At 42.7% G+C, this 23,686-nt stretch overlaps 1 protein-coding gene and 1 pseudogene across 1 annotated transcript in view; one reads left to right on the top strand and one right to left on the bottom strand.

The window, feature by feature from the left end:
• The window catches only part of LOC126203830 (transmembrane protein 242), an 84,872-nt gene that overhangs the window by 21,972 nt on the left and 39,214 nt on the right, over positions 1-23,686 (top strand). The gene's annotated exons all lie outside the window — the stretch shown is intronic.
• LOC126204608 (5S ribosomal RNA) lies at positions 5,161-5,278 on the bottom strand (annotated as a pseudogene).

Below are 23,686 nucleotides of genomic sequence, written 5' to 3'. Positions count from 1 at the left end.
ACAGCCGATAGTTACACAAAACAGAACAGAAAATTTACGTATCCTAGCTTTCGGAACTTTGTTCCTTCATCATGGTGGAGAGAGGGGAAAAAAGGGGGAAAAGGGAAAGTGGATTCAGTTACTCACAACCCAGGTTATGAAGCAACATGGGAAAGGTAAACAGGGAGGGTAGCAAAGATGTAGGCATGGGTGTCAGAGGGAAGCCAAAGATATTCTAGTGTAAGTACTGTGCCAGCTTCAAACCAAAGAGAATGCATTCAGAAGTAAAGAGGTATATAGTATAAAGATTGTGGTGTCACCGCTAGACACCACACTTGCTAGGTGGTAACTTAAATCGGCCGCGGTCCTGTAGTACATGTCGGACCCGCATGTCGCCACTGTGTAATCGCAAACCTAGCGCCACCACATGGCAGGTCACAAGACACGGACTAGACCTCGCCCCAGTTGTACGGACGACATAGCTTGCGACCAGACGTACCAAGTCTTCCTCTCATTTGCCGAGAGACAGATAGAATAGCCTTCAGCTTAGTCCATAGCTACTAACTAGCAAGGCGCCATTTGTATCAGTGCTTATAGCTTACTACTATTCAAGAGATGTATTCCAACAAGAGAATAAAAGTTAAGTAACATCTACGTACTTTTCTTCTTATTCATTAATAAGTCTCATGTTCCAGAACTTCAAGCCCGTCTGCGTTAGTTTAGCGTGCACCTAGCTACCTCATTGTGTCTATGCTGTAAACAAGACACAACAAAGATAAACACAACTATGTAGGGTGCTACCCACTACTGGTAAAACACACAATTCAAGGCAGGGCCACATGTGAAACATCACGTGTCATTTATCAGCTGACATGCCTGCACTACACAGCCTTTTACATTGGTATGACGACAACTAAACTGGCTGAGCGCATGAACGGGCACAGACGAACTGTCCGCCTAGGAGATGTCCAATACCCAGTAGCAGAGCATGCCCTCCAGCATAATTCTAGGGACCTAGGAATCTGCTACACTGTACGTGCCGTTTGGCTTCTCCCACCCAATACCAGTCCCTCAGAATTACGGAGATGGGAACTTGCAGTCCAACACATCCTTTCATCCCGCCATCCCCCTGGACTGAACCTACGTTAACCAACCTCACTCCCATTTACTCTTCAGTCTTCTCCTTTTTCCCTTTCCTCTTTAGCCATTAATGTATCTTATCATCCTACATAGTTGTGTTGATCTTTATACTATATACCTCTTCCTTCTGATGCATCCTCTTTGGTTTGAAGCTGGCATAGAATATCTTCGGCTTCCCTCTGACACTCATGCCTACACCTTTGCTACCCTCCCTGTTTACCTTACCCATGTTGCTTCATAACCTGGGTTGTGAGTAACTGAATCCATTTTCCCTTTTTCCCCTCTCTCCTCCATGATGAAGGAACAAAGTTCCGAAAGCTAGGATACGTAAATTTTCTGTTCTGTTTTGTGTAACTATCAGCTGTACTGAGCTAAGTACTGGCCAGCCGCTCTATCTCTTTGTTAGTATTTGTTTCACATCTTTATATGAGATTTTCCATTAATCATTTGGTTCTTCATAAAGTAACATTTAAAAAGGAGTTCATCATTTCTGCTTTTAACTTCCTGTAGTACAGTATGTATACAGTGACTGTGTACCACCAATGGTCTGTCCCATCATGAACTGTTCTATTATGAGGGTTGCCCAGAAAGTAAGGCACCACATTTTTTTTTCTTCAACAATTCTTTATTGAACATAATGAGAATTACACACACAGAGAAGAATGGTGTTTTACCTACACACCCTATTTTTCCACATAATCTCCATCCTGTTCTGTGGCATCCCTCCAGTGCGAAACAAGGGCTTGTTTGCCCTGTCAGTACCAGGCCTTGTCCTATGGCGGAGCCAGTGCTTCACTGTGTGAATCACCTCCTCATTGTCTTCAAAATGCCTTCCATGAATGGCATCCTTTAGTGCATCTGTCCTTGCGAATGACATCATCAGCTCACTGCAACACTTGAGGTGTGATAGACTTGGATGGTCTCCCCGACCACTGAAAATCGTGGAGCTCGAACAAACCGCCTTCTGATGACCTCGCTCTCCATGCCTACTGACTAACTGTGCTTCTATCAACAGCAGATGCTCCATAGACTTTGCACAAGCGTTTGCAAATATTCCCCACAGTTTCTTTCTCTGCAGTGAGAAATTGAATGATGGCATGTTGCTTGTAATGTACATCACCTACAGACGCCATTTTGAAACTGTCCTGCAGTGCAGCTACGCTATCTGTCGGAAGTGATGGAAACTTGGCGCAGCTGCTCAGGAGACTTTATTAATACATACGTAATGTATCACTTTCGTAGGATTGTTTTTGGCTGAGAAAAAAAATGCGGTGCATTACTTTCTGGGCAACGCTCATAGCTTCACATAAAAAAAAGAGTAAAAGACAGAAGACCATTGGCTGATTACTGCAGAATTTTTAAGTCTGAGTCATTCGCTAAGGGGCCAATAAACTTTGCTCCCTCTCAGAATCGAATGTCCATCATCTGTACGAATTGACAACACTGTAGGATGTGGGACTTTGTGGGGGAAATGTTGATTTTTGTTTGAGCTGCTCTGGTGCAATATCTGCACCTAATTTTAAATGTTGCACAGTTGAGTGTTTGTAGACATTTGTTTCTTGATTTTTTTTTTTAAATTGTATTTCATCAGCATGCAAAAAGTACCAATCAGATTGAAGCAAAATTACTGGTTTTCAGTTTCTACTCTTCTTGTAATAGCAAAACCTTCCAAAAAACATTTCCATGAAAAAGCAACCTTTGCATTCAGTGGGTCCAGGAATACTGCATGTCTTATTCAAACAACAAAAATCAATGGTTGCCATGAGATTATGAAGGAAGCCTATGTCTAGATGCAGTCCTGAATCATAGTCCAGCAGTGTTCCATACTAAGGTATGGAAATCTGTCAGTGGGAGTAGGTGCATGAATAAACCCAATAATAAAATTAGTCAGTGACACATGTTAATCAATCAAATTGTGTATTCATAAGAAATGAAAAAAGAGAAGGAAAGGAAGACAGGTGTTAATAAGTGTACAGTTATGAATGTCATAAGTTTTGCATCTTCAGGTCTGCTACTGAATTGAGGTGCGAGAAGACTAATGATGGAAAAGTTTTCTTGAAGACTTCATTACAGCTTTTCGATCTGGCAGTTTGTGACCTGATCATACGAGATCTAAAAAGCTGATGGAGTATACTAGCTCCTCAGGTAGACTCGAACTGACAGCTAATGCAATCATCACTTCATAAAGTGACGATATTAGCAGTGAGCTAGTGAAGCATATTTTTTTGGTTGTTGAAAATAATATTACTCTTCTACAAAATCGAGAAGAAACCACCTTGAACCTTGTAAATCAGCAGATATAACATGCAGATATATTTTCCCTACAACAGTTGTAATTGATAATGTTTCATAATCCAAAAAATCTGAATGAGAAGATGAAACAGTTGGGAAAGGAGTATGCTTTAGTGCCACGTTCGATTGAGAAAAAAGTTGTTTTAAACCAGTTATAATTCATCTGATGTGTTGACTTCAGTACACAAGTGTCAACTAGATAAGTCAACACTGACCAAACAGACCTTGGAGGCCCAATGGTACCGACCGGCCACTGTGTCTGCCCTGTCCTTGGGCATCACCGAATGTACAGGGCTATTACAAATGATTGAAGCGATTTCATAAATTCACTGTAGCTCCATTCATTGACATATAGTCACGACACACTACAGATACGTAGAAAAACTCATAAAGTTTTATTCGGCCGAAGCCGCACTTCAGATTTCTGCCGCCAGAGCGCTCGAGAGCGCAGTGAGACAAAATGGCGACAGGAGACGAGAAAGCGTATGTCGTGCTTGAAATGCACTCACATCAGTCAAACAGTGCAATGACACTTCAGGACGAAGTTCAACAAAGATCCACCAACTGCTAACTCCATTCGGCGATGGTATGCGCAGTTTAAAGCTTCTGGATGCCTCTGTAAGGGGAAATCAATGGGTCGGCCTGCAGTGAGCAAAGAAACGGTTGAACGCGTGCGGGCAAGTTTCACGCGTAGCCAATGGAAGTCGACGAATAAAGCAAGCAGGGAGCTAAACGTACCACAGCCGACGGTTTGGAAAATCTTACGGAAAAGGCTAAAGTAGAAGCTTTACGGTTTACAATTGCTACAAGCCCTGACACCCGATGACAGAGTCAAACGCTTTGAATTTTCGGCGCGGTTGCAACAGTTCATGGAAGAGGATGCGTTCAGTGCAAAACTTGTTTTCAGTGATGAAGCAACATTTTTTCTTAATGGTGAAGTGAACAGACACAATGTGCGAATCTGGACGGTAGAGAATCCTCACGCATTCGTGCAGCAAATTCGCAATTCACCAAAAGTTAACGTGTTTTGTGCAATCTCACGGTTTAAAGTTTACGGCCCCTTTTTCTTCTGCGAAAAAAACGTTACAGGACACGTGTATTTGGACATGCTGGAAAATTGGCTCATGCCACAACTGGAGACTGACAGCGCCGACTTCATCTTTCAACAGGATGGTGTTCCACCGCACTTCCATCACGATGTTCGGCATTTCTTAAACAGGAGATTGGAAAACCGATGGATCGGTCGTGGTGGAGATCACGATCAGCAATTCATGTCATGGCCTCCACGCTCTCCCGACTTAACCCCATGCGATTTCTTTCTGTGGGGGTATGTGAAAGATTCAGTGTTCAAACCTCCTCTACCAATAAACGTGCCAGAACTGCGAGCTCGCATCAACGATGCTTTCGAACTCATTGATGGGGACGTGCTGCGCCGAGTGTGGGAGGAACTTGATTATCGGCTTGATGTCTGCCGAATCACTAAAGGGGCACATATCGAACATTTGTGAATGCCTAAAAAACGTTTTGAGTTTTTGTGTGTGTGTGCAAAGCATCGTGAAAATATCTCAAATAATAAAGTTATTGTAGAGCTGTGAAATCGCTTCAATCATTTGTAATAACCCTGTAGATATGGAGGAGCATGTGGTCAATACACTGCTCTCTTGGACATGTCAGTTTTTGTGACCAGTGTCACTACTTCTCAATCAAGTAACTCCTCCATTGGCCTCACAAGAGTCAAGTGCACCTGCTTGCCAACAGCACTCGGCAGCCCGGACAGTGACCCATCCAAATGCAAGCCCAGCCCAACAGTGCTTAACTTCAGTGATCTGATGGGAACCTGTGTTACCACTGTGGCAAGGCCATTGGCTCTGTCATGATATAGGGCTACTACAGATGATATGTTCGTTTTCAGAACTGTATATTTTCCAAAGAAATTACATGTACAAATATGATTGATGCATGAACAGAACAATAAAGTCATCAAGTCATCAAGTTTGCATTTTGTAATCTACAAATGTTCTTTGAGTGCCCCTCCGGTCACACGATTCACATCCAAATGGCAGTCAGATTCAGTCCGTGCTTTATGTGGTAACATTCTGTCAGTGGTCATTACAGCAGCAGTAATGCTCCCTACATCTACATCTGTGTTCTGCATACCACAATGAGGTAATGGCAGAGGGTACATCCCAGTTGTACCAGTTATTAGGGTTTCTTCCTGTTCCCTTCAAGTATGGAGCATGGGAAAAATGATTGTTTGAATGCCTCTGTGCATGCAGTAATTATTCTAAGCTTATCTTTGTGATCCCTATGTGAGCAATACATAGCGAATTGTAGTATATTCCTAGAGTAATCATTTAAAGTCAGTTCTTGAAACTTTGTTAATAGATTTTTTCGGGATTGTTTATGTCTATATTCAAGAGTCTTACAGTTCACTTCATTCAGTATCTCTGCGACACATTTACATGTATTACACAAACCTGTGACCATTTGTGCTGCCTTCCTCTGTACACGTTCAATATGCTCAGTATCCTCTGTTAGTTCTATTTGGTGTGAGTCCTACACACTTGAGAAATATTCTAGAATCGGTTGCAAGAGTGGTTTGTAAACAATCTCCTTTGTAGACTAATTGCAGTTCCCCAGTATTCTACCAATAAATTGAAGTCCAAACAATCTCCTTTGTAGACTAATTGCAGTTCCCCAGTATTCTACCAATAAATTGAAGTCTACCACCTGCTTTACTCACAACTGAGCCTAAGTGATCATTCCATTTCATATCCCTACAGAGTGTTACGTCCAGGTATTTGTATGTGTTAGCCAATTCCAACAGTGACTCATTAGTATTCTAGTCATAAGATACTATGGTGTTTTTTGTTAAGTGTAAAATTTTACATTTCTGAGTATTTAGAGCAAGTTGCCAATCTCTGCACCACGTTGAAATCTTACCAAGATTTGACGAAATATTTATGCAACTTCTTTCAGATAGTAATTCATTGTAGATGACTGCATCATCTGCAAAAAGCCTGATTTTACTATTAATATTGTTTGCAAGTCATTAATATACAGTATGAACAGTAAGGGTCCCAACACACTTTCCTGGGGCACACACTGAATATACTTCTACATCTGACGTTGACTCTCCATCCAAGATAACATGCTGTGTCCTCCCTATCAAAAAGTCTTCATTCCAGTCACAAATGTCACTAGATACCCCATATGATTGTACTTTTGATGATAAGCATAGATGCAGTACTGAATCAAATGCTTTTTGGAAATCAAGAAATACTGCATCCATCTGGTTCCCTTCATCCAGAGCTTTCAGTATGTCATTTGAGAAAAGTGTGAGTTGGGTTGCACATGATTGATGTTTTTTGAAATCCGTGCCGATTGGCATTGAGAAGGTCATTCTGTTCAAGGTACCTCATCATGCTTGAACTCAGAATATGTTCTAAGATTCTACAACTAATCGATATCAAGGATATTGGACAGTAGTTTTTTGGATCATTTTTACTACCCTTCTTGTGAATAGGGCATGGTTTTTTGTTCAAGGGATCTACGATACATTATAGTTAGAAGAGGGGCTAACTCTGCCACAAATTCATTGTAGAATCTGACAGGGATTTCATTTTAATGATTTCAACTGTTTTTCAACACCACTGACACCAACACTTCTTACCAACACTTATTTCATTCATCTTTTCAGTGGTACGAGGATTAAATTGGAGCAGTTCTTGTGAGTTTTACTTTTGTAAAGGAACATTTTCAAATGGATTAAGCATTTGAGCTTTTGCTTTGTGACCCTCAATTTCAGTTCCTGTCTCATTCATTAGGGACTGGACACTGTCTGTGGTGCCACTAACAGCCTTAACATGTGATCAGAATTTCTTTGTGTTCTTTGAAATACACCTTGACAGTATTCTGCTGTTGTAGTCATTGAAGGCTTCACGCATTGCTCTCTTGACAGCCAAACACGCTTCATTCAGCATCTCTTTTTTATAGCCCTATATGTTGTTTTACATCTGTTATGCAGTAATCTCTGTTTCTTTGGAAGTATTTTCACAGTGACTGTATACCATGAAGGTTCTCGACCATTATGAACTGATCTACTGGGTACATATCTGTCCAGTGCATGGACAACTATCCTTTTAAACTTGAGACAGAGTTCCTCTACATACTCCTGCCCTGTGCTGAAAGTTTCAAGTTCCTCATTGAGGTATGACACTACTGATTGTTTATCTGGTTTACTGAATATAGGTATCTTTCTGCTCATTTTAGTTGTCCTTTATACTTTAGTAATCATTGTTGCCACAACCACATTATGGTCACTGATACCAGTTACCACTAACAAAAGTGTAATTTTCTCAATTAATTGTTGGATGATTAAAGTCTCCACTGATGATTACGGTATGATTGGGGAACTTATGTACAAGTGAACTGAGGTTTTCTCTAAAGTTTTCGTTCACATCAGGGGATGAGTATGGTGGGTGATAGAAGGATTAAATAATCATTTTATGCCCACCCCTTATACTGAGTCTTTACCAAACACTCTCATATGCAGCTTCTGCCTCAAATACATCATGTCCATTTCCCATTTGCCTATCCTTTCGATATACCTTTAAGTTTTCCCCAATAATCTCACTGCTGTCACTTTCAGGTTTCGACCATCGTTCTATACTTAATACCATGTGAGCTTCACTGCTTTTCATGAGTACTTCAAACTGTGGTACTTTGTTGGCAAATGCTTCATCAGTTTACCATTAGGATTTTAATATGATCACCTGTGGGAGGCATTTCTTTCAATCTTATACTGATACTTCTGGGTTTCCCACAGCTATTATTATCTGGATTGGAGAGTCACCTAATCTTTTAACCCTTGTGTCCACACCACACACAGTCAGCTACATGAGTAGCAGCCTCTGACATGTAGTGCACACCTAACTCTTTTTTTTTTGGGGAATGCTACAGGTCTCAATCCTATGGCGCAAGTCCAGGAATTCACAACCTAGCATATCACAGAACCATTGAAATTTCTGGTTCAGTCCTTCCACTCGACTCTGAACCAAAGGGCCACTCTCAGAGAAGCTGCAATGTTCTTGGCTGTTAGTGTACCCCTACAGGAGGAAGTCAGGTTGCCTTAGGAGCCCAGTGAACAGAGCCACTATGCCCAATCCAGTAATGTGAAAGTTCATCAGCTTAGGTAGTGATGTAAATGGTTGCACGATGTGCCAGTGAGGGCGTGCCATATTTTGTTCACACACACACACACACACACACACACACACACACACACACACACACACACACACCTATGCCCCTACATGGTGCCAACCAGACACACAATGTCAGTGCTGCATTTCGGCACATGGACTAAGTCGAGGTGGGGTTTGTATCTGGTGGTGTAGGTAGTAAGGGGGAGATGGGGGCGGGGGGCAGGGAGAGAGGTTGTGGTGGGTGGCTAATGGCTCAGAGGGAGGCAGGCAGCTTGCCAGAAAAAAATGTGGGAGGCAGGGTTTGCAGGTGCATGGGCTACACACATGATGTGTGATTGCTGGAGCCAGCAAGAAGTGGTGTACGCTGGAGATGAAGGTGATGTGAATTGGGAGGGGGTGCCAGGATGGAGAAAGGGGAAACTGTTGGGTGGATTGAGCCCAGCATGGTTACAGGAGCAAAAGATGTATTGCAAGAATAGCTCCCTTCTGCATACTTCATAGAAGCTGGTGGCACAGGGACAGAACCAAATGGTCTGGTTTGTGATCCAGCTGTTGAAATCAAGGGTGTTATGATCAGCTGCATGTTGTCACTGGGTGGTCAATTTTGTTCTTGGCAGCAGTTTGTCAGTGGCCATTCTTTCTGTTGAACAGCTGGTTGGTAGTCATACTGACATAAAAAGCTGTGCAATGTTTGCAGTGGAGTTGGTATATAACATGGCTCCTTTCACAGATGGCCAGGCCTCTGATGGGGTAGGGTAATCCTGTTACAAAATTGGATAGGAAGTGCTGGATTTGGCAGGTCTTGCATTTTGGTCTTCCACAGGAATATTATCTCTGTGCCAAGGGATTGGGAGTGGGAGAGCCGTAGGGTAGGACTAGGATGTTGTGTAGGTTTGGTGGTGACGGATCACTTTAGGAGGGGGCAAGGATATGCAGTAGGATGTCCATTATTTCAGGGCATGGTGATAGATAATCAAAGCCCTGAAAAAGGATATGGTTCAGTTGTTCCAGTCCATGCTGATATCAGATGGTGAACGGGGTGCTCCTCTGTTGCTGATTCTTAGGTGTGGTGGAAGGAATGCGGGTATGTGAGCATATGGCAGGGAAATCTGTGGACTAGGTTTGGGGGATGGTGCTGCCTTTGTGAGAAGAGCTTCAGCGTACAGGGCAAGGCAATTCTCGTCTGTGCAGGTACACCTTATGTGGGTGGCCAGGCTGTGTGGGAGGCATTATTTGGTATGGAAGGAATAGCAGCAGTCAAAACGCAGGTACTGTTGGTGGTTAGTGGGTTTAATGTGGACGGAAGTGTGGATGGAGCCATCGAGATGTGGAGGTTAGCATCCAGGAAGATAAGTTGGTTTGAGGGGTCCAGGTGAAATAGATGAGAGAGAAGGTGTTAAGTTTGTGAAGGAATGAGGATGGGTTTCTTGGTCCTGAGTCCAGATTATGGTGATATCAGCGAATCTGAACCAGACTAGTGCTGGAGATTTGGGAGGCTAGGAAGGTTTCCTCTAGATGGCTCATAAACAGGTTGGCATAGGATGGTACATAGCAGGTACCCAAGGCAGTCTCATAGATTTTTTTGTGCACCTTCCCTTCAGAGTAAAAGTAGTTGTGTGTCAGGATGTAGTTGGTAAAGTATATGAGGAATGAGGTAGTGGATTTGGAGCCTAAAATATGTTGGGAAAGATGGTGTTCAGTAGCAGCAAGTCAATGGGAATTAGGGGTGTTGGTGTATAGAGAGGTGGCATCAGCTGTGATGAGTTGGGATCCAGTAGGCAGAGGGGTGGAGACAGTGGAGTTGGTGAAGGAAGTGGATAGAATCTTTGATGTGTGAGACTAGGTTTCAGGCAGTTGGTTGAAGGTGTTAATAGACGACCTTAAAATTGATCCTGACCTGATCATCCTTCCTGCAAACAAAGGCTTCACCACTGTTGTGATGAGTTGCATTGACTAGGTAGCAGAAGGTCTCAGTCTGACTCCCACACCTACAATCTTTGCCGTATTGATCCCATCCCAGAAGTTCAACATAACCGTTGACCCTTACTGAGATCCAAGTCCAACAAAGCCTCCAGTCTCTACTGAAACCCATTGGCTCTTTCCAGAACCTGTCTCCCAAGTCCATCTTCCTTTCTTCCTCCTCATCCCACCAACACTCTGCACATTCACCTTCTACATGCTCCCCAGAATCCACAAACCCAACAGTCCTGAATATCCCATCCCAAAGCAAGATATTGTGCTTCCACAGAAAGAATTTCCACTCTTGCTGACCAGCACCTCCAGCCAGCCGCTTGAAACCTTGCTTTCCACATCAAAAATACTAACAACTTCCTTCACCAACTGTCCACAATCCCCTTCCTTTACCTTCTGGATCCCTGCTTGTCACTGTTGACACTACTTTCCTGTAAGTCAACATCTGTAATGCCCATATCCTTGGCGCTATCAAACATTACCTCTTGGTACGTTCTTGTGTAACAAGGCATGCAGCAGGTGGGCCAATATGGCCGCCTGTGGTAGGAATTTGTGGTAGTAGCTATCTTCCCTAGAAAGGTCTGAAGCCCCTTCATGGATGGGGGCAAAGCGTAGATGTAATAATAGAGATGTGGTCCAGCAAACGGCAAACCCCATTCCATGAGACATCGAAATCCCAAAGTTGAAGGTTGAAAAAAACTGAGATTCACGAGGTTACTCTGTAAGCCTGCAGGCAGTAGGATAAAATACAAAGTGTGCAGATTTGTCAGGTGATCAGCCATGGAGGAGCCCGTGACAATATCATCCAGATAATTAATGCATCCCAGGACAGGCATCAGCAGTTGCTCTACAAGTTGTTGGAAAATAGGAGGAGTGCTAGCCACACCAAAAGGAAGTTGCAAATATTGATAGAGATCAAAAGCAGTATTCAAAACCAGAACATGCTGAGAATCTTCGTATGCAGGAACCTGCAGATACGCTTCAGACAAATCAATTTTTTAAAAGTACTGCCTTCCGATATTTTCACCAACAATTCCCCCTAGCGTGGAAGAGGATAACTTATCCACGATTGACTACACATTGACAGAAGTACTGAATTCACCAAAGAGATGAAGTTTCCCCAACGGTTTCTGAACTACAACCAGTGGAGACAACCTTTCACTAACCGTAACAGGTTGTACCACCACTAGAGATTGAAGTCTGTCCAGTTCTGCTTTCACTTGTCTCTCAGGGCAACAAGAATAAGAAGCACATGACAAAAACAAGGCCGGGCTGTGGATTTCAAAGAAATATGAGCAGAAAATTTTGTAACACACCCTATACCTTCTGGAAACAAGCCCAAAAACTCCTCACCGAACGTTTCAATGTTTCCAACTGAGAATACGATACCTGATTGGACACCAGGTAAACTGTGTCAGTGATAGAAAATCCGAAGGCTTGAAAAGCATCCTTCCCACACAAGTTCTCAACACCAGCATCAGCATCCACCAAAAATTTTATGGAGCAAACCACTGACTTATAAAAGGCAGTTGCCATAAATTGTCCCAACAGCACAATGTTCTGTTTGTTATAACTGACCAGCTTCTGTGTGACCAGTGTCAACGGAGGTGAGCCTAAACTCACATAGGTTTTGAGAATTAAATAATGTCACTGCAGCCCCTCTGTTGACCTGTAGCTGGGTCACTTTGTGAAAAACCTCTAACTTGATAAATATCTTTGGAGAAGTCACAAGCATTGAAGTCACACAGCTTATGTCTATCTTCATATCTCAAGCAATTTTCCATGAATGACACATGAAGGCAATGTAGCCTTTCCTCCAGCAAGCATTACAAGTAACCCAATGCTTAGGCCACACTGAATGTTCATACTGGACAAAACAGAAAAGACAAGACAGATATAAATAACACAGATGTGGGCACTGTGGTGGTTACTGCTGCTTAGCCCAGCCTTTGTTGGCTCGGTGCTGGGCCCACATGTTTGCCTCTGCCACTGCTGTTTTCTTGTGCAAGCTATCTGCCATCCTAGTGTGCATAAATTGTGACACTACTGCCAATATCGTCCCACCCTTCAATTTGGTGACCAGCTGCCCAAGAAACTTAGAGATTGTGCAATTTGCTAAACTTCTGCCAATGGGGGGTTTCCACAGAGTAAAACCTTGTAGCACACTTCCTTGTCTGGAGCTAAGCAGGTAATTGTGTCATACACCATAGAGTCTGCATAAGAGTCATGATGGGTGTCAGTAATGAATTGACATGGCTAGGGCCGTGAAGTTTGGCTGCCCAGGCCCTGTATGACTGGTTTGGTTTTCTTGCGGCATTAGTAGAATTCAGCTTGTGCTGCTATGACATGCATTCATTTGCGATAGTAGCTGGACATTACTGTACAAGTGATTAAAAGTAAGAGCTGCCGGTTCTTGTAAAGGGTATGCTGTCACAGTAATTGACAAACATTAGGTATAATCCACAAGAGGAAGAAGGTTCTGCACAAATTCGAATCTGTCACTCCAAAAGCCAGAAAATGCTGCCTGAGCCTCTCTTCTTAAGCATTCCCATCCTCAGCTAAATCATCATGTGGAGGAAATGTTGGTGAATGGATCTGTGAATGGGTACCCTGTTTGTCAATGGAAAACAACAAAGTGGTCACAGCCGAAGTAAGTTGTTCAATCAGGGCCGGTAGCACAGTGTCCAATAATGAATAAACCTGATGAAACTGCACTCAAAGACTGCACATGCAGAAATCACTCTAAACTCGTCACCAATTGTGTAGTAAGTAAGTAATACACAAGTCTGGTCTAAGTATGCAAATTTGGCTTTATTCATGAAGCACTGAAAAATAACAGAACATAGGCTCCATGGATCTCCACATAACAAGACACAGTACGCAGATGTGAGCGGTACACTGAAACGACATACAACAGAATCAGTTAGCGCTGCTCTGCACACACACACATATATACAGGGTGTTACAAAAAGGTACGGCCAGACTTTCAGGAAACATTCCTCACATACAAAGAAAGAAAATATGTTATGTGGACATGTGTCTGGAAACGCTTACTTTCCATGTTAGGGCTCTTTTTATTACTTCTCTTCAAATCACATTAATCATGGAGTGGAGACACACAGCAACAGAACATACCAGTGTGACTTCAAACACTTTGTTACAGGAAATGTTCAACATGTCCTCCAGACCGATGACCTCGCTGTCTTGTCTCCTTCCCCAAACAACCCAACCCCAAAATGTCCTCTGTTAGCGAGGATACGCACATCCACCCTCCGTTGCATGGAATCCCTGATGCGCTGATGCAGCCCTGGAGAATGACGTATTGTATCACAGCCATCCACAATACGAGCACGAAGAGTCTCTACATTTGGTACTGGGGTTGCGTAGACAAGAGCTTTCAAATGCCCCCATAAATGAAAGTCAAGAGGGTTGAGATCAGGAGAGCGTGGAGGCCATGAAATTGGTCTGCCTCTACCAATCCATTGGTCACCGAATCTGTTGTCGAGAAGCGTACGAACACTTCGACTGAAATGTGCAGGAGCTCCATCGTGCATGAACCACATGTTGTGTTGTACTTGTAAAGGCACATGTTCTAGCAGCACAGGTAGAGTATCCCGTATGAAGTCATGATAACGTGCTCCATTGAGCGTAGGTGGAAGAACATGGGGCCCAATCAAGACATCACCAATAATGCCTGCCCAAACGTTCACAGAAAATCTGTGTTGATGACGTGATTGCACAATTGCGTGCGGATTCTCGTCAGCCCACACATGTTGATTGTGAAAATTTACAATTTGAGCACGTCAGAATGAAGCCTCATCCGTAAAGAGAACATTTGCACTGAAATGAGGATTGACACATTGTTGGATGAACCATTCGCAGAAGTGTACCCGTGGAGGCCAATCAGGTGCTGATAGTGCCTGCACACGCTGTACATGGAACGGAAACAACTGGTTCTCCCGTAGCACTCTCCATACAGTGCTGTGGTCAACGTTACCGTGTACAGCAGCAATTTCTCTGACGCTGACATTATGGTTATCATCAACTGCATGAAGAATTGCCTCGTCCATTGCAGGTGTCCTCGTCGTTCTAGGTCTTCCCCAGTCGCGAGTCATAGGCTGGAATGTTCCGTGCTCCCTAAGACGCCGATCAATTGCTTCGAATGTCTTCCTGTCGGGGCACCTTCGTTCTGGAAATCTGTCTCGATACAAACGTACCGCGCCACGGCTATTGCCCCGTGCTAATCCATACATCAAATGGGCATCTGCCAACTCCGCATGTGTAAACATTGCACTGACTGCAAAACCACGTTCGTGATGAACACTAACCTGTTGATGCTACTTACTGATGTGCTTGATGCCAGTACTGTAGAGCAATGAGTCCCATGTCAACACAAGCACGGAAGTCAACATTACCTTCCTTCAATTGGGCCAACTGATAGTGAATCGAGGAAGTACAGTACATACTGACAAAACTAAAATGAGCTCTAACATGGAAATTAAGCGTTTCCGGACACATGTCCACATAGCATCTTTTCTTTATTTGTGTGTGAGGAATGTTTCCTGAAAGTTTGGCCGTACCTTTTTGTAACACCCTGTAACATGAATCGCAGGTGGACAGAGCCGGGGAGATGTTGCCACATGCACACCTGCCACAGGCTGTGTCCAGCCCACGCGGATTCAGTTCGTGTCCATTCAAACGCACACATGGAGCGACACCACACTCGGTGCATTCACATTCATACACAGTAATAGAATACAGCAATTGAGGTTATATGAAATGGAGATTTTAATTTAATTTTTTTTTTTATTTTGGAGCATACAAATTCTAGAGATATAGTTAAGACCCCTGCCATTTTATGTTCTGTAAATACCTCCCATATAATGTGTAACAAGTGTTATGGGCATCAGTCACATATTTCCTTTGAAGGTTGCAAATACATAGTGTAAATCCTTATAGTTCAAGCACGAACTGATAAGTAGGAAAGGAGTTGATGACTTCAAGATTCGTATGACACCCTTGATGTTTAAAAAAAATAATAATATATTTCTTAACTTTGCCATAGGCTAGATTGAAAAGTCCCAGAAAGCACCTTGAATAACTAGATTAAATGCTTCTGAGTCCTTGGTTGCATATAGAATCAGAATATCATACAAAATAAGTGAAGGCTATACTTACCATAGCATTGAGGGGCATAGATGATGACACAGTTAAATCATATTACAAGTAATATTGTAATATTGAACTAGTCTTCAAAGTCTCAGAATATTTGGATTTTCAAGGAAAAAACAAAGTTCTTCCAGGAACAAGAGAGTAAAAGAGAGTGACCAATTGCGGGGAATATTTCTGTGTAGATTGTAAGAGGTATATTACTTACATGATTAGGCTGCTCAACACTGAATTCTGTATTTAAGGCAAATGGATATTCCAAAAATCAGATCAATCGAACCTTGGAGGTAGGGCCATCACTGAAGGTATGTGATGACAGTGTGAATCAGTTGCATTCTTTCCTTATGCCAGTAGTGTATATATTGAAATGTTTGATAACTGTTTGCTCACCCTGTGATAGCTGTTGTTTCTCCTTTCTTATCATAATGATTAATTGTCTGCAAGAGAATCTGTCGCATGCACAATCAAGAGCCTTTGAGAGAATCAAGAATAAGACTGCTCAATTTATTATGTATTTCAAGGTTGGCTATGCGATATGGAGTAGTAAATGGCCTTGCTAACACACCAAGAGCTTAAAATTCTACAATGTAGTTTTATTGTTACTGCATTATTCTTACCAATAACATATTATACAGTGGATAGTTTTTTTTTCCAGTAACTCCATGAAACAAGGCTGAATGATGATCAGTACAACAGTTACAGTAAAATAATTACAATGACAGAAAAACCATTAGTTCATCTGTTTCATAGTCCATGTTACTTCTTTACACCATAAAGAGTGAAACACTACTTGCAGAGACCAACTTCACGGTTTTGTCAATCATTCTTACTGTGTTTGTGCTTTTCTACAGTGTTGCAGTAAACTGTGCCATGTCAGTAACAGTTTACCTATTTATGGAACAATATGGAACTACAGTGATACAAACTACAGCTTTGTTGCTTGAGAGCTTTTTTGACTTTCTTTATTCCCTTGTGCTCCTTGATTTATGGGTGAGATGATTGCTTCATTTTCTTTTTCTGAACAGGCTGACTAACTAGACTGCTAAAATTCATCTTGGTAATGGGTTTCAACTTGCTTAAGCTGGGTTTCCCAGCTACTGCAGGTATACCAATTAACACTGTCAACATACAGGTTTTAGTCTTTTATTGCATACAGAAGCTGAACACATTTTCTTTTGACTTCCTCAAATGTGGACGTACCACTTCCTTACAGTATTGTCCACATTGCTGCTTATGGCCATGCACTTTGTCCCTCTGCCTTTCCATTTTGTGACAGATATATCAGAATAACAAGCCAAGTGTGATACACCAACTTCAACATTTTGTCATCACTGATATGTTTTGAAGAACTGAAAGCTGAGTTGTTCTGGGAAGTCGTTGACATGCAAAACATTATGAAGAGGGTGAATGCTGATTTTGTGAAATCAGACTTTTTGTACTGACTTCCAGCAGCACAAAACTTCCATAACACATTAAGGCTTGTTTCCTTCGCCTCAGCGAGCAGTCTTATTTTCCAAACCCAATTCACCGTTTTAAATGCTAGCACTTTGGGCGCACTACTCTTGGTTGTAAGGGATAAGCAACTTGTGGTAAATGTGGCAAAGCTGCCCATGACTGAGTTGGTTGGTCTTCTCCTCTGAAGTGTATCAACTGTGCTGGGGATTATCCTATTTAGAAGAGGGACTGCAATGTCTTCCTTGAAGAACAGAAGATCCAGGAGGTAAAAACAACAAAGTGCATCCTGTATGGTAGTGAACCAAAAAGATGTACAAGGCCATGCAGCTGCCCATGTTCATTGCCTTCTTTGCTTCCATTCTCAGACAGCCAGTCCAGAAAACTGTGTTTATCAGTGTACTTGCACTGCTGCAGTTTCTTTGAAGCCTGTCTCTCCCCCTCAGAACTTCAGAGAAGGCCGTGGTTGCTGACATTGTTGAACTTTCTGCCCCTTCAAAGATAAAGCCTTGTCCACCGTCCAGCACTGTCACTTCCACCTCCATGCTTGGGGCTCTGAAGCCATCTCAGACAAAAAACTTAAAGTCAAAGACAAAGAATTGCTCACTGATGGAGACGAGAAGTACATAGCTCGCCGATGTTGAAGTCATTATATCTGACACCTCACTTGTCTTCTTTAGAGGCGGCAGAGCTTGGTGTAAGATCGGGGCAGTCATCTCACCCCAAGACTGAGCCACCACCTGTTGTAGGCTCCCCTCCCAGGCAAAAAGCCAGGATGAAAGTGGTACCCCTCTGATAGATGGCTCTCTTCCTACAGTGGAACAGTAATGGGTTCAGGACACATGTGGAGAAACAGAGAATCCTAGCACAGGAGTGTCCCCTGTGCTTGTGTTTGCAGGAAATGCATTTCAAAATGTCTGATGCCCCTGTACGACGGGGTTATACACTCTGTTGCAAGGGTGACTCGACTAGGGAAAGGGCGAAGGAGGGGTAGCTGTGTTTGTTAATAACCCACACCACGCCTCTGCTCTCCCCCTGGCTACGGACCTGCAAGTTGTTGCTGTTGTAATTCTTGTGTGTCGAAAGATCACTGTTAGCTCCCTGTATCTACCTCCACAAAATGCAGTAGACGCTGAGGCTTTCACAGATCTTACAGAACTCCTCCCCCGACCATTTCTCCTACTGTGAGACTAATTTCCATCATGTTTTGTGAGATCTACCTCTACTTGCCCTCGGGGGGAGGGGGGGGTCGGTTTTGAGGAGCCTCATGACATCTCGGGAGCTGTGCATCCTTAACACAGGTATGCCCACTCATTTCTGTGCACCTACTGGGTCACTCGCAGCCATCAACCTCTCATTCTGCTCTCCAGCCTTCATGGACTCTGTTCAGTGTGTTCAGTGAGAAGTCATTGACGACCTTCTTTCCAGTGCATTCACCTACTGGATGGAAGATAGCTTGATCAGAAGCCACTGAAATGGTTGGTCAGCATGGCTAACTGCACGTTGTTCAGCCAGTTGGCTATGTTTGAACACCGCAACAGGGTCCAGGAATGGATGGACTACATCGCATAAGTGATCATCGTGCCACTGACTTATCCATCCCAAAGTCTTTGGGTTGTCTTTGGAGGCAAACTGTACATGAGTACCTTTCAGAAATCTGGGACAAGCGTGTGGTTCTTCAACATTTCAAATGCCGCTCAACAGCAAAGTACCTCACAGGCTTTCAAGTATTGAGAACCAAGGCTTCACACATAAATAAGAAGGGCATGAAAAGGTCATGTCAAGTGTTCCTGGACTCCATCAATCATTCCACTTGTTCTACAAAAGCATGGGAAGCCATCCAGAGAATTTCCAGTGAAGATAGTCAGTTACTTATAGCAGTGTTGTTGAATAAGGGATGTCGAAACAGCATCTAGAGGGGTAGCACAGACAGTAGCAGAACATTTTGCACTGAGTACTGCCATTGCCAGCCAGGATCCAGTGTACCATCATTACCGTGACACCATATAAAGGGGTGAGTTGGACTTTAGGTCTAACAATCCAGAGATCATGTGGGAGCTGAATTCGGCACTGTCTGCAGCTCGTGATACGGCACCTGGTCGCAACCAAATCTGATACAACATGCTGTGGAACATGAAACCAGTGTCCGAGGAAATCCTCTTACAGTGTTTTAATTTGATGTAGCAGACAGGCCACTTTCCCAAGTTATGGAGGGAGGCAATTTTGGTACCTCTTCTCAAACTGGGAAAGGACCGAACTTATTTCAGTAGTTACCAGAGCATCACCTTAATTAGTTGTGTAGGAAAGATCTTGGAGCAAATGGTTAGCCGTCATCTGGTCTGGATGTTGGAGAACAGACAACCCCTAAGTCGCTCTCACTGTGGATTCGGGAGACTTCGATTGATTGTCAACAACCTGCCCTTGCTAAAGATGGCTATTCAACAAGTTTCCCTATGTAAACAGCATTGTGTAGGTATAATTTTTAATATTAGTAAGACGTACAATACTATCTGAAGACACCTGTCCTGGTACAGCTCCACGAGTGGGGCTCCCATGGCCATCTCCCCATCTTTATTTGGTCCTTTTTATCAAAGCACTTGGTTTGATACTGAGTTGATGACATGCTGTCAAATAGTTTCAAGCAAGGGAATGGTGTTCCTCCGGGCAGTGCTTTAAGTGTTACCCTCTTTGCTATAGCCATCAACAGTATCTTGTCTACAGTAAGGAGCCCTATACAATGCTCCTTGTTTGTGGACAAATTTTCAATTTTCTGTTCCTCCTCCAGTAATGCAGCAGCAAATCATCAGTTGGTACTTACATTGAAGAGTTTGGAGGAGTGGGCTGCACAGATTGGTCTTACTTTTTCTGCTGAGAAGTGTGTGTGTGTGTGTGTGTGTGTGTGTGTGTGTGTGTGTGTGTTCATTTTTTAATCGTTCTCGTCATATTTTTTTTTACCTGAATTGCATATGTGGAACACTATTCTCCCTTTTAAAGACTCTTTCCAGTTTTTTGGCCTCATTTTTGACTCCAAGCTGTCATTGTTACCACACCTGGAAGACCTGAAGGCAAGGGCCGAGAAGGCACTGAACATTTTGAAATATCTTTGCCACAGATCCTTTTATTCAGTCGCGGTACACAGTGTATGGTTCAGTGAGGTCTTCATACTTGAAAATCATTGATGCTGTCCACCGTGAAGGGATCAGGCTGGCCATGGGTGCTTACGTGACCAGACCCTTACCCAGTCTCTGTGGTAGGGCTGGTGAACCATCCGGCAGCAATTCCTCATGATGCATCTGGTGTGTCAGCTTCTCGCTACTCCCACATCCCCAGCATACCATACCATTGCTCATTGGAAAGCCTCTTTACGAACCATATACAGGCAATGAGGCCATTTCGGATCCGTGTGAAATGTGTGCTGGTTTCCCTTGGTGTGAGGCATGTATGAGCTCTCATCTGGTTTTTTAACTGTCTGCCACCCTCGTCACTGCAGAGGCCCAGAGTAATTTTATATTTAGAACAGTATAGGAGAAACGGTACTCCTGCTTCTGTTTTTAACACTCGGGCATCCAGACTTTGCCTGCAGCCTTGAACGCCCAGAGGGGTCAATTTGACTCCTACCATTTAAAAAAAGTTTTCTAAACTATTATTGTGTAATTTTAAGCATTTATTATATTTTAACGTTTACAAGATTTATAGCTGTTTCAAATACAGAGTTGTGAATAAAAAGAACAGACACAAATTATATTATTTATTGACATATAAAAAAATTTCACTGAACCTGGTAACACGCAAACAAGTGTAAGCACATGAAGGGCTTTTCTTGGTTCTAAATTCATGAAAAACTGAACTTTTCATGCGTACAGAAATTTCAGCTACCTCATTGGTTGACACATTTGTATTCTGTTTCCTTTGTACATTTTCCACAAACCATCATATTACAAACACTGCACTTGGAAATAGTTTTATTACATTTGCAGAATTTGAGAACTTGACATTTACGGCGCTTCTGTGGTATTCCGTCTTAATCTTCATTTTCATTCTTTTCATACTTGTCTGTGGTCATATGAGGAAAGCAACTCTTCACATACTCAGAGCGTAGTTCATCTGCAAGGTGCTGAATAAAATATTTTCTTTTGATCTTCTCCCCAGCAACAGCCCTAAATACTACACAAGCATTTATTCCTGCTAGATCAAAGATATTGTAGGAGGAGTGCGTTGGTCATATTCTGGAGGAAGCGTTGACTGAATACTGCCTTACCATTTTGTCTACTATGTCAACCCCAAATTTTGTTTTGTTGTAATAACATACAGTTCGTAGAGTTTATTTTCTCATTTGTATTTATGGTAACACTGGTCTACTATGTCAACCCCAAATTTTGTTTTGTTGTAATAACATACAGTTCGTAGAGTTTTCTTTCTCATTTGTATTTATGGTAACACTGTGATGAAAGGAAGACATTACTAGCACATTTTTTGCTTTCTTTCCTTGAAAGACCGTCAAGGAAATATCATGTTTTAAAACTTTTGTGGAATACAGAGGTGTCTTCAAGGACTTCATAACATGTGGTATTTCTCTTCTTGCTCTATTTACTGTTTCTACAATGGAAGTTGATTTGTCTTTAAATGTATGGCACATCAATAAACAAAATTATAGAATTTTCTAAAGGGGCAATATGACCCCTCTGGGCATTAAAGGTAAAACTAGAAAAATGTGATAATCAGTTAGCCAAAATGCACTGTTTTTTAATATAATGAAAGCACATGCCAAATAAATAAATGTCACAAAAGTAAATGTCGCTTGAATTATTCTTCAAAACGTAGCTAGCACTTAAAAACCGAAAAGGGTCATTTTGACGCCTCTGGGAGTCTGAGTGTTAAAGAAACATTTTTTGACATTTTATATCAGCATCACAACTATGTAGCTGTCTTCGTGGATGGTTCAAACAGGGGGACTCTGTTGGTTGCTCTGTTGTTTTCCCAGGTTGTGTCTTAACGATTTGTTTGCCTCTAGAGTTCACTGTTTGACACCAAACTATCCACAATCTTGTGGGACCTGGATTAGATGCGATGTGCGACGCCTGCTAAATTTCTCACTTTTTCCAACTCCCTGAGTGCCCTTCAGCATCTGCAAACAATGTATCCAGCTGATAAAGCTGTTCAGGATATGCAGAATGCCCTCCTCTAGCTACAACAGCTGAGAAAGAAGGTATTATTCCCCTGGGTGCCAGGACACAAGGATATCGTAGGAAATGAAAGGGCAGGTGTAGCAGCCAAGCTGGTGTCTCTTGATCCTCGGTTAGTTCAGTGTGCTGTCCCTCTGCTTGCTCTTGTCTCACTGCTGATGTAGAGAATCATGCGTCAGTGGATAAGCTGTGTCTAGTAAAACCCACTATGCGGCCTCAAAGACTGGATTAGGTCCTACTTACTTGTCTTTGTATAGGCCACAGTCCTCTGACACATGGCTTCTTGCTCCAGGGAGAGGACCCTCCAATGTGTGGTGCTTGTGGTGTACAAATAATTGTGCACCACATTTTACGAAAGTGTGTTTTATTTTCGGATCAGAGGGCATCAGCAGCAGATTTGCCAGTAGATCTGCCTTCTCTTTTAAGTGACACAGAAATTGATTCAATTTGTGTTTTAAGATTCTGCGATGTTTCCAGCTTGTCTCCAAAACTTTTAGTAAGATGCTTGAAGTGTGTTAACAGGGTGACTGGCTCACATATGTTTTTTGTAACTGGTCAGCCAGTCACATTTCCCAATGCTTTTATTTTTAGCTCTTCTGTAGTTTTACTTCTGTTTTAATCCCAGGCATAGCCTCTTGCACCCTTCTGCATTGGATTAAGGCCTGCGAGATGGAGTGATAGTGTGAGTCTAAGTGAGTGGGATGGGAATGAGTGTGTTGTGGGACTAGTTGTATTTACTTAACTGCAGCATAAAAACACACTGTAACTCATACGACTCCTTTACTAGAAAATTAAACAACAGAACAACCTTAAAACAAATGAGGAAACATAAGTCAGAGACTGCTCCAGAGATAATAATTACTAATGGCAATGACTCGCACACAGCATTACACTGCACATAACACTGCACTTCATTACTCCCCCCTTAGTGTCAACGGTACTTTTTGTTGAAATGGACATGTAGTCTGGACCGGCTTACAACGGGTCGTGCACAGGCTTCTGATGGTGCATTAGAGGTAGCCTCAGACATCCGTTGAGACTGACCTGTGATGTGCAGTGGAGTGGCTGGAACTTCGGTCATGTCCTTAGTGTGTGTAGATGCGTCCGTACCAGTGTAGGGAGTGCGGAAAGCTGGTTTGAGCCTGTTAACAGAGACGGTGGTTGGTGTACCCATCACATCGACATTGACTGTCTTCTCATCCATACTGATGACACGATAAGGTCCATTGTAGGGTGGCTGCAGTGGCTTGTGTACTACGTCATGCCATAAGAAGACATCTTGGCATTCCTGTT

The sequence above is a fragment of the Schistocerca nitens genome, chromosome 9, assembly GCF_023898315.1.
Source record: "Schistocerca nitens isolate TAMUIC-IGC-003100 chromosome 9, iqSchNite1.1, whole genome shotgun sequence".
Classification (NCBI taxonomy): Eukaryota; Metazoa; Arthropoda; class Insecta; order Orthoptera; family Acrididae; genus Schistocerca; species Schistocerca nitens.
The sequence above is the reverse complement of the archived record's forward strand: the minus strand, read 5'-3'. Positions and strand labels throughout refer to the sequence as shown.